At 34.4% G+C, this 13,295-nt stretch overlaps 1 pseudogene; it reads right to left on the reverse strand.

Moving 5' to 3' along the window:
• Window positions 1-9,534: 9,534 nt before the first annotated feature.
• LOC128223307 (uncharacterized) lies at window positions 9,535-12,639 on the reverse strand (annotated as a pseudogene).
• Between the last annotated feature and the right edge of the window lie 656 nt (window positions 12,640-13,295).

Below are 13,295 nucleotides of genomic sequence, written 5' to 3' on the forward strand. Positions count from 1 at the left end.
GCAGACAATTTAAAAATTCAACTTTATTATATGTGTGTTATCATCATGTTATTCATTTATTACATCACCGATAATTGTTACATTTGCAAAAGGTGCTAAATGTGTGGCGGCAGACGTCAAGTTTTATAAACAATTTAAGAGCATGCTGTGTGACATATTTCACTGTAATCCCAACGTTTACATGTCTATAGTATATAGATTAAAGGAAATACATTGATGTTTAGTATTTTGATAATACTAATACCGCTAAATATTGTCAATTGAAGAAGAGCATTATACATCTACTTAGTTCAAATAATCCTTATTCTGTACACGAATTTCACTCAGACGATGGCCTTGATTCTGACACACCTCCAAACATGGCCGGATACGCTCAATAGAGATTGCCGATTAGCTATGAGAAATGCAAACATGATCGCTCGCTAATGTAGCGCAAGTTCAAGCTGGTACAAAAACGTTTATGTTTACATTAATTTGTACATGTCAAGGCCATCATCTGAGCGCTTGTCAGAACAATGGCCGATTCATACGAAATTTAAAAGTGACTTTAAATTTGAAGACTGATATGGTTGTTCCTCAAATCATACGTTTGTCTTTTTGTGGAATTTCGGAATGGAATTGTTTCACCTGTACACGGAAGCACAAACTTACTTAAAGATGCACTCTTATTCCCAGATAAGATTTACCACAATTAATAATATTGCTTTAATAGTCCTTAAAGGATGAATACATGTCAAAAACAATGGTTCTTATAAAAGATATCAATTTTAATTTGAAAGAAATGTGCATAAAACGCGGTATTTCTACATTAAGAGACTATAGTAGATCATAGTAATCATTTAATATTTTTGCGTTTTCTGCTCTTAAAAGCACGGTTACAATCTTGTTTTCAGTAATTTATGTTTTCCATAATTTAGTAAGTAGTTAAAGGTTCATCACGCAAAATTGATTTTTGTTAGACATGTGTATGCACTGATTTTGAATAAGAGAGTCACTTTAAATATTTCTCTGTGTATAGTGCTATTGAAGTGCTATTTACAGGGGGACACATTGACGTTTGGAAATTACTGTACACTTTCCGACTGCAGAAAACTTTGAGAAGGGGTCATTGAATTTGGCTTTTTCGTCTAGAGGCAATATAGTTATACCAACATATCGCACACCATTTTAAAGGGCATAGACTCCTTTTTTCATGGCACTTGGTTGAAAATGGATTGTTTCTTTGTTGATTTAGAAGATTGAGAAAAACTTGAATACGGTAAGTATGAGTTACTTACCTTGTATCTTTTTTGTATATCTATGAAGGCATTAAATACCTTCAGATGTGTTGTTTGTCTCATTATATGTACCCCAAATGATATGAATCAACATTTTAGACACAGACAATGAGCCAGACGCCTTTGACTAATATATGTGGACACCAGTTATAACACAATATTCAGTTTCCACTTCCTGTGAGATCTGCTAAGAAGTTAATTTAGGCTCTCATGTGACCGATTCAACTCTGATCTTAACACGACAATTATGTAGTCTCTACCAATTCCAACCCCGTATTGAAATCAGCTTGAAAGTTTAACAATTCTATCATCTTAGGCGAAACAACACTTGACTGAGTACAATTGTTCATACAGTAATAATATGTATTTGATTCTAAACACTACACGTTCTTCGCTGGTGCACACGTTCCGTAAAAACCATATTATCTAATTTATAATATAATATATTTGTTTTATTAACCATGAATCTCGCGATGTTTTTTCATGCAGTATAAGGAAATTTTAATATTACGGCAATCTAAGCGAGATAACACACACAAGTCACCCTTGCTCAATATAAGTATTTGTCCTTGTTATCTTCAATACATGTATGTTCTGTAAGTGCAATAGGCCTACATCAACTTTATCAAAATTGAAATTTTGTAAAATACGAATCAAGGCATAATTTATACAAGTTATATGCTTACTGAGTATTTATTATATCAAGCCGTACAATAATGTTTAATATTGTTATTATTGAAGTTAAAACTCAGCGATATTACTTAATCGAACGTAACGTGTTCCTACTCTAAACAAATATTGACTCAGATTCACTGCCAACGAAAATCGTTGCGCTTTTATACTCGCACAGTAATCGTTGGTTGGCGGAACGCTTCTGCCATGAATCAAAGTGCTGAAAGCACTGATGGACTAGGGCTACATATAGGGACAAGTTGACAACTGTGTGATAAACATTGGAAAAAACATAAACGGCTTACACCACAAGGGAGCGCCGAAGATGCGTGCGAGCTGCATAGAAAATGGTAAAAGCCTCATAAAGGGGGGGGGGGGGGGTACCATCTTTATAGTTTTTTCTAGAAGTTCTGAATGCCGTAAAATCAGACTTATGCCAATTCATTTACACGTCTGACGTCAAATATCAAAAGTACATGTAGTATATTCCCAAACAATGAGCATTATAAATTATATTTGTTATTGCTACTGCATTAGTTTTACATATCTCATAACATAGTCATGTATCAAAGCACTGAGGGTGCTGAGTGCGGGTATGCATTTATTATACTGATAGTCAAGGTTGTTGAATAAAATGAAAAAAAAAATGTTATGAAACATAGATACTCGAAAGTTAACATTAACAAGTTTATAAACTAAATCATTGGTTGCTATGAATGAAGGAAGTTTGTAAGGAAGTCATGGTTGCAAGTCTTTGGAATGTTAAGGAAGTAAGGTGTTGATAAGTAAGTTATTGGTAAGCATCAATGAATGCAGTTGCTATGGTTGCCATTTGTAACTAAGGAATTCATAGGTTGCTGGGAAAGTCATGGATGCTCAGGTAGTCATTGGTTGCTATGAAGGCAAGATACTCATTAGTTGCTTATAGGTAAGTGGTTTCTAATGATAACACTTGCTGCTTAGGAAGATCATGGTTGCGAAGGAAGTCATTAATTGCTTGAAAAGTCATTTGTTGCATAGTGGTTAATAATAAAGTTATTGATTGACAGGGAAACCATTGGTTGTAAAGGAGGCTGCTGGTAAATAAAGAGGAAAGTTATCAAGGGTAAACGCCTTGAGGAACCAGTGAAGAAGATTTTCATTGACTTTACAACAATGGTATTTAAAACCAAGAACCCACAGGGATAGGATTTGAACAATCTTGGTAAATAACCATTAAACCACTACATATATGAGGCTATATGTATATACCAATTATTAAAAGTCTTGAGGAATGGGAGAAGAACATTTTTAAAACTTTAACAATATAGAAAACATGGGACCTGGTACCGGGACAAGATTCAGCCCAATGTTCATAAGTTGAATAATCTTGGTAAAGGGCCACTTAGTAATATCATACATAAAAAATCAAAGGTCTGAGATTTGCAGTTTCAGACAAGAGCTGTCACAAAATTAGACGAATGCCCCCGAATGTGACATTGACCTATGAACAAGGTCAGTTCATGAAAAGTTGGTATTGCGTTAATGTGTCAAATACATATGGCAAGTTATTTTAAATTGCCTCTGAACATAAAACAAGAGCTGTCACAGTATGTGACGAATGCCCCCGAATGTGACATTGACCTATGAACAAGGTCAGTACATGAAAAGCTGATCTCGCCTTCACGTGTCAAATACATATGGCAAGTTATTTAAAATTGCCTCTGAACATAAAAAAATACCACCCATACTTGACAACCTACACTGTTATGTTTATATTCAGCATTCCATTGTGATTAAACACTAAGTGTATCTTTCACCTTAGAGGTAGGGACATGGGTCTTGTACGCGACACGTCGTCTTGGTATGTCAAAGACATGTGGCAAGTTATTTTAAAATTTGTCCATACAAGAGAAAGTTACAGCCCGGACACTACAAACTATACTCTGTGTCCTTATATGCAGCATTCCATTGTGAATAAACACTAAGTGTGACCTTGAACTTAGAGGTAGGGACAAGGGTCTTGTACGTGACACTTTAGTTTGGTATGTCGAACACATGTGGCAAGTCATTTTAAAATTGGTCCATACAAGAGAAAGTTACAACCCGGAGTTATTGAGTCGGACACACGGACGGACGGACGGACGGACGGACGGACAGACGGACGGAGGACGGTGTGATTTTAATATGCCCACCTAAGGGGGCATAAAAAGAAGATTTTCAAAGATACTATTATATAATGTATAGAAAACCTGAACCCCTTTAGGCAGAGTCACATTAGACCACAGTGCCATACTTTGATTTATCTTGGTTAAAAATCTCTACATGTATGTCAGACTGCATACAAAATGCCAGAAGTTGTGGTAATGAAATATATTGGAAAAGTCAAGATTTTTTTCTCCGTCTTAATTTGTGTTCACCAGATAGATAAATCAATTCACAGGCTTGACCATTCTTGTAGTGTCTTTTGTAACTGCCCTGATAGCTCAGTACCTCAATTACTGAATTCATAAACGGTTCTTAAATAGGAAATTACATGTATGAACATGTACTTTTACTGCCCACTCCATCCAAGCCGCTGGTATTTGATCTACACGTACATTGGATTATGTGTATCTTATACAAGACTTCAAGCGTAACTTTACTTTCTCAAGTCCGAAAAATTGCTTCATACCACACAGAAGACACTCGTGACATAATACGAGACTATGAGCGTAACTTCAATTTCTAAAGTCTGAACTAGTAATTCGCACAACACGTAGAAAACACATTGACTTTATACGTGATATTGAGCGTGTCTTCAGTTGCTAAAAGTTTGAACAAGTTTTTTATATAACACCCAGAAGACAAAGTAACCTTACACAGAACAGCGAGTATAACTAACTACACCCAAAGGTTGATTGAAACGTTTTATAGGCACTTGTGCCCAGCAAATTATGGTAATGTTTATTCCTGAAGCGCCGAAATTCCATTTGGCATAACCAATGCTCTTAAGATGGACAGATTCTCAATTGAAAGAAATTCAACCGATAAACTAGTATGCTATTATAGGAAACGTTATTCAAGACATGTTGCGTTCTGAGTGTTTGGGTTTACGAGTTATAATGCCGAAATTTTATTGTTTTCAGTTGCCTTTCATGGCATTTTAAATGAATCGAAGTATAGAGCACGTTTTGACGTTTATCTTTCGACCTGCGCTAGCTTTTTTATTTTTAACCTTGATCTTGCACAAAAGATATATAACTACACTGTGGATGAGGTACGGGGCGACAATATTTATACGAAAAACTACAGAAAAAAGCTCAGTAGCAGAAAGTTTAAACATAAACCCTGTTTAATGGCACTGGAACCAAACGAGGTATTTGAATGAGCTTAATTTGTAGCTGAATGTTCAAACGCAATATTAATACTTCTTACTTTTGTTAGCCCTATATTTTCAGTCAATCAAAGGCGCTTAATTTTAAAAATGTTAATTTTCTTATTTCTGAAGAAGCGTTACTTATTGCTAAAGACGACTCTTTATGAATAAGTAAATTACTATAATTGCGCATGCGCATATAACCAAGGCTACTGTTTGCATATGTAAAGGCGCCATTTCAGTGTCCACGCTGATTTAAATGAAGTCACAATATATTGCATTGATTGACAGGTCTTTTGGACAGGCGCATGGTTTAATGTTTAAGCTAATGTAATTTAGGAGGGGCTATTACTAAGTCGGTTAGAATGAATAAGAAATCATGGTCGCTCTGCTTTTTTATGTTTCTTGTTCAAAAAAATACTTAGTGAACTCTTACATATATTTTGACGAATTCTCAAAGACAATAATCATGTCAAGACATTTTAAAGATGCACCGTTTTCAAACTCACTGATGCGAGATAAAACTGAAGGGCGTTTGACGACAATACAGAAAAACTATCGTTTTAAACCTTAGATGCAAAGCATTTAAAATTCACAGCTATTATTATTCATAAATGATTTGTTATGTCGCGTAGAAAAGAAGCAACAACGAAATAGATTATTTTGCCTTTTATTTTAACAAACATGCTAAGCGCATTCAAACTTCTAACAAAAAGACAAACGACTAAGAAAAGGACTTAAGCTCCTTGAATATATTTTTTCTTTTATTTGAACAAACATTCTAAACGCATTCAAACTTCTAACAAAATAACAAACGACTAAGAAAAGGACTTAATCTCCTTGAATATTTGACAAAACATTCATTTGATCATGTTACAGAGAAACAATATCATGTTCATCAAAATATCTGAACGATTAAATGACACCATAGCTGAATGTGTTTAAGTCATCACTGCAAATGTATACATCAACATAGGCTGTCGACTTCCCTATCATTATATAATATCATGTCATACCATCTCCGACATTAAAAAATCTACGTTAGTTATTTTTTACTGTAAACATTTTTTCTTAGAAGTGTTCGTTGTTTTTTTTTTCTTTATTATTTTTCAATCTGAAGTATAAGAAACGATTTTGAAAACAGTATTCTTAAGCATGAAATATGATATAAAGTTTATACAAAAACCGGATTTCTTAAATAATATAATAGCAACATTTGACTCAACTATAAACTGCCTACATTATACTAAACATATACCGATGCTGCAAAGAAATTAGAAGTTAACTGTGGCAACTACTCAAATGATATTCTTTAACACTTCTAAAGACATATTATTAGAATAAAGAGTGTAATTCATCCAAAAACACAAAGAAGACAAATACGAGTAAGATATGGAATTCAAATAACTATCAAAACTAGCAGTTTGCGTACAAAACTTATATTCATTCATTCAAACAGCAGGTTATAAAAAGGTTATATAGCTTAGCATATACGAAATTCAAATTACTAACACAACTCATTCATGCAAAACGTTGGTGGTTATGAGGTTTTATAACTAAGCAACTACCGAAACGCGCAATTATTCACACAAAAGCTGGTTATCATTATTGTGTTTTACATACTGTAAAACCATGGTTTTTAAACAAAATGATTTAAATTCAAATAGTAACAAATTTGGCTGAATTTGGTAATATCAGATCCGGCAAAACTGTTTTGGGTTAAGTGCAAAGTTTTCAAATATTTGTTTGAGAGAGAATCACATAAAGTAGATCCAGCCTACACGGTATACGTTTGGTTTATATGAACATTCAAAACAGATGACCAAATGCTTCAGACTTAACTTAGTTTTGATATTTAACAGTTTTTGCATTTTCCATTGAAAAAAATAGTTCTTCGAATTTTCCTACTTTTGACTTTGTGTGGATTGTTTTTCTTTTCTCTAAATATTCTGATTTCAAAAAAAACATTATTATGGTGTCAGTAGCAAGATACCTCCCCCAAATTTCATTTAATCTTTTTTAATTACTTTCAGAAAGACCCTAGTTTTACAGTATGTGAAAAACACAATGGACTATTTAACTAAAACATTATACACAAGTTATGGATTTCGAATATAACAGTCATTGATAAAAACATCGTGTTATATAATTATGCTTTATATTAGCGATCTGGCTATATAATTATGTATAGACCAAGATGAAAATGAAAAGATTCATGGATTAAAAGAAAGTGCTAAGTCATTCTGGAAACAAAGATTGTTATATATCTTATCGTTTTTCATTGTATTCTGAAATAAACTCTAAACTCTAAAACTCTATGTTTTTCATGTAAACAAACAAAATGACGTATAAACTGAATAGTATATTCATGTGAGGAAGACACCCATTATTCCTTTGAAGAAGTCAACATTAAAATTTATCTAAGGAAAATGGGGTATTAAGAATACGATTGTGATCTGTATGCATATGAAGCGTTTAAAACGAAACTGGGGTAGTTGGAGTCATGCATATGGTCAAGCGCACATTAAACGTATATTATATCAATACAACTTGAAACTTGAAACATATCCATTTAGGACTGGATGTCATCCTCTTACATGCTGATATAAAATAAACATGGTCAGTAAGCCATCATAATCCTATATTACATAATATATAAATTTTCTCCAGAATGTCTGCAAATGAAAACACTCAATATGAAGATCGCCAGCACAAAATAGGGTTTATGTTTGAAAATAAAACATGAAATGAGTCAAAGAAGTGTTCAAATATTTAAAACTGCATACGAATGTTTTCTTAATTTTCTATTATTACACATGTCATTTCGTTTTAGTGTCAAAATTGACTCCAATATAAGTTCACAGTCACCGAGAAAGTTGTGTGTAATAGCTTGTTCCCATCCAATTATTCTTATTTCTATAATAGGCTTAATTAAAAAGACATGCATATTTGAACCAATCCTCATACTGTCACAATAGGAATACACGTGTTCTTAGGGAACAAACAACTTATATGATTCTTCTAACTGTACAATATCGTAAATCCTATTCACAGATCACTAAAATTTATTATTCTGAAAAGCGCATAAAAATGTGTTTCAATTATATCGCCGTTTTCATAGCATTTCGTTTTAAAAGTCTATGACTGTGATGTTTTTTATAAGGTAATTCATTTTTTACGTGATGGCAGCTCAAATATAAACTTGAATACTTAGTTGAAAATATGTCCTTCATTAATTAATTCTTTGATTAATTCATTCAATTTAGTGTACTAAACTGAAGTACTTCAAAATAATAAAATCACTTTAAACAATAAAGTGAGACACGTTTAAAACAATATTTGTAAATAAGACAAGCTTATCTAAAGCAGAAAGATTTTAAATGTTTAACAACAATACAAAAATCACAGCAAAATAGGTTTTTTGTCCATTTTAACAACCAGCATTGCAATCATACACATAATACCCTCAAGAACTAATATGTTTTTACGTGTTTGTTTTCCCTATAGTATTGTCTGTTTGTTTATTTGCATTCAACCCTGCACAACACTTTCATCCTTTTATGAATTTAAATAAAGAAGGCAAGGATTGAAAACAAACAAATTAAACAGTAATACATCGATGTTACACTATCTAAGTATTGTGTTCCGTAACAAAACATACAACCATAACCTTCTGCATACTTCTATCGCAGGAAAAAGGAATATTTAATTTTGAAACAAAGTATATTTTCAACAATACATTATTTCTGTTTTTCTTTGACCTTCTAGTAAGTAAACTATCAACAACAATGTTCTCTCTACTTTCAGTTTCCTCTGATGGGCTTATCACTATTTATTTAATGTTATCTTTGACTGGGCCTAGCTCTGAAATGAACATAAAACGCATATTAAAACTACTTTTATCAAATGTCAATAACGAGGATTCAAAGCACTAGTTTAACACAACTTTTGAAGGTTTTGGAGCAATTAATAATCGTTGCTTTTACTCCGTCCATATACACCAAGTGAATTCCGAATCAAAAACTATAGACTGTCAATCGACTTCACACATCAAAGAAAGCCGCATACAACTGTCAGCGATTGAGCATACTGTTGAAAGTGTACTGTTCTAAAACGCTTTAAGGGCGGTACAAATTGACCTTCAGTTTCAAAAAGGCATAATGGACGTTAATTTATTTGCTGATTAAGGTATATATACATTGAATATGTTTCATGAATGTTCCATGAATACTCACCTTAAGACAAGATTTACTTGAACCAGGTACCGGCCATTTTCATGACCCTCGAGGAATGGTCGGCTGACTTAATTAGTGTTTTTTTTCTTAATTCGTTCAATGCGTTGATCCTGTCAAGGAATCCGTGCTTCTTCAGAAGTTTTTCGTTTTCAATCATCAAGTCAATGTGTTCAGTAATTGACAGCGGGTTTGGCTTAAGTCAATTACGCTCAGTCTTTCATTACACTCCTTAATCGTTGTCATAAAACATTCAATGTCATCCATTATGTTATCAAGCTCTTGAACCATTTTTTCGATAACCTGCTGTTGCTTCCACAACTTCCCTTTAGCTTCTTGACACTTCTTTCGCATGTAAGCGTAGGTTTTTTTTTACTTTGACAGAGACGTATTCAAATATGTAAGGTATGTTAGCATGCTTGTCCCATTTGCATTTGTTTGGACAAACAGTGCAGAAGCCATTACCGTCTATAGCTATGCAACCCTTCTTCCGGTCGTCATCTGGAATATCACAATTTTCGTGGCAAGTGAAATAACAATAATTGCAGTTGGTTACAAGTTGACCCGGGAGCAGTTCCCTTCTCTTTTGTTCAGCCTGTTCAACTTCGTATGTGAAATTCGCATTGTCTTTTATAGTTGACTTATAACTGTCTAAGAGTGCGATTTCTTGTTTTATTTGGTTTACTTTCAGAAGGCCAGCCTCAAGCTCTGGTTGTAGATTCTTCACGGTTTGTTCAAGCCTGAATCTTTCATCAAGGATTTCTTTTGTAAATTGAAGATTTCTCGGTTTCCCTTTGTCAAGATGTAAAAAGAACTGCTGAAAACTTTTGTTCCCCATATCCCAAAACATTTTCGCCAGGCTTATGTGGCCTGCATTACGTGAAAAAAGGCTCGAGTTATTGAAGGTAAAATACTCTCCATACGGAAGGTTAGATTCTTTCAACGCTGCGAGAACTGGAGGATTTTCGTGGCAAGTGAAATGACAATGGGTGCAATTGGTAACATGTTGACACGCGTGCGGCTTCCTTTTCTTTTGATATGTCTCATCAACTTCATATGTAAAATTCGCATTGTCTTTTATAGTTGACTTGTTTCTGTCGATGATTGCGATTTCTTGTTTCATTTGGTTTACTTTCAGAAGGCCAGCATCAAGCTGTGGTTGTAGATTCTTCACGGTTTGTTCAAGCTTGAATCTTTCGTCAAGGACATCTTTAGTAAGTTGAAGACTTTTAAGATTCCCTTGTTCAAGATGTGAGAAGAAGTGCTGAAAGCTTTTGTTCCCCACATCCCAAAACATTTTCGCCAGGCTTATGTGGCCTGCATTACGTGAAAAAAGGCTCGAGTTATTGAAGGTAAAATACTCTCCATACGGAAGGTTAGATTCTTTCAACGCTGCGAGAACTGGAGGATCAATGCCGTCAGCAAAAAAGGGTTGTCGGATTTGCTCAACTATCTCCTGATCTCTTTGAAGCCCTCTTGTATCGCCAAACCCTGGGGTATCAATTATATTCAAGCAGTAGGACACCCTGCTACCCTTCTCCGGGAAAATGGTATACCGAGTTATCCATTCTGTTTGCGAAAGTGCCTGTTTAATATGGAACAAAAATTAGTGGAAAGATATTGTTGGCAGTATGATTGTATCATTACTTAAGATGTTCCAAATTGGTAAACGTCATTTTCACTCATATTTGTTTATGAAATGTTTAGACCTAGATATATATTCCAATGGCTGTTTTAATGAATAAATGTACAATCGAATGGTTTGAAAACATAAACAATAACTATAAAAATACTATTTGAAATTCCAATTCCAAATCATTTACCTGGTTAGTTTCCCTCTGTTTTTCTTCGTCTTCCAAGTCAATAATTGTGAATCGAAAAGGGTCATCCCAATTAACGCCAAGAATATAGTTTACAATACCGTCAACCAGCGTGCTTTTTCCAGTTCCTGTTGCTCCAATAAGCATTATTGTTTTCTCCTTTGGCGCATCAACTGGCGGTGATCCTATATAGTAAACGAAATATACAATAAATGGCGGCGCCAATGGAGTCATGTATGTTAATGCGATAGGCATTTTTAGGGAGATTTACGTATCTCTTTGCGTTAAACATTATATTAATTTGATATGATGCTATAAACTAATGGCTAATAATCAAGCAAGCTTACCCATTTCTGGTTGTCACGTTTCGCACTATACTCACAAAGTGTGTATTTCAATAAGGAATTTTATGACATGCAAATTCAAATATAAAAGTTTGTCAGGCAATGAACGTTCTTAACTTACCGAGCCAAAATTGTCTTGATTTTGCAGTCTCATCTCGCGCCGTTCTGTTTTCAGTCACGGGTAAAGCATATGTTGTAGGGTTTTGGCCGTCCACTTTGGTAGAGAAATCGACAATTCGTGACGCTGGGGACGGAAATGTTATAATAACATCGCTTTCCGGACTGTATGATCCTTCCCCATGCTTGTGGACAAATCGTACTCTAAATATAAACTTTGTGTTGGACTTGATATATCCTATTTTACCACTTGCGGTAGTGAACTCTTTGTTATAAAACTTCCATTTGCTGTTTTGATCGACATCTTTCATTGAAACTTGGTAGTAATTTCCATCCTGAAAGTTCGCTGGTGGATCCCACGATAAAACGATGAAATCAGATCCTGCAGTAGTTTGTACAGGCTTTCCCGGCCGGGTGTACTGAAACAAAAACCTTTCTTGTATAAAATTAAGCCAGACAAGAATTAATGAGCTGATAACATATTTTGGAAACTTTTTGCATCTCAAACAAAACGAAATATGCATTAATTGTATGTCTACATAAGATTAATTACCTTTTCATTTCCCCCCAGCGAGGCTTGGGCCCGACTATATATCGTCTGCTCGGGCTTGTCTCTGAAAAGTATCAAATTATATTCTAATTTAGACTATGCACATATTTTATATGCCTTTCTCTGTTTATGGTTCAAATGCTATACGTGCCAAAATAAATAACAATAAACCGCCGTATGAAGTAAATGTCATGCACTGAACATTACCTTAGCGCCTTATCTTTATTTACATCTTCGGTCAGGTTGCAATGTTCTTTAACAAGCTCTTTCGGCAAGTGAGTTTTTGTCATTTTCATTTTTTTGTGAGTTTCAACACAATCGTTGCAAAGGTATTCCTCACAAGTCGGACAAAACATCTGAGCAGTCTTTTCCTGGTTTATTTCTTTACATGGTTCGCAATAAATTGTGTCACCTTTCAACGTTTCAACAACATCGATTGTATCGTGTCCCTTGTTCATCTTCTGTTTTTTATGATTACCAGTGCATTTTTCGCAAAGGTACTCGTCACATTCTTTGCAAAACCTCGAAGCTTTCACGTCGCGTTTGGATTCTTTGCAAGGCTCACAGAATGGAATCTTTAGCTCTTCGCCGTTTGTAATTACAAAAGGTTGGTTAGAGTATTTCGACTCCATTTTAAGCTGTAAAATGAACATGTCATTAGTCAGCGTTCCAGGTGAGTCTGCGTTTGTTCAAGTAGGTTATTTAAGCCTGCAACAAAACTGGCAGACACAAAATTATCCCATTACAGATAAATAGATCCAAATATTTCGCCATGCTTGACATACTTATCTTACACGCGGTTAAAATGAGGTATACCCGTACGACATATATAAATTAAAATACATTTTAACCATATAATGTTTAACTGCAATGAGAGAAAAAAACATCTGCCATGGCCGCTTAAATAAGAAGAGTCCATCCCAACCCTCGCACAGAATGTTCTGCG

This window comes from Mya arenaria, chromosome 17, assembly GCF_026914265.1.
Source record: "Mya arenaria isolate MELC-2E11 chromosome 17, ASM2691426v1".
Classification (NCBI taxonomy): domain Eukaryota; kingdom Metazoa; phylum Mollusca; class Bivalvia; order Myida; family Myidae; genus Mya; species Mya arenaria.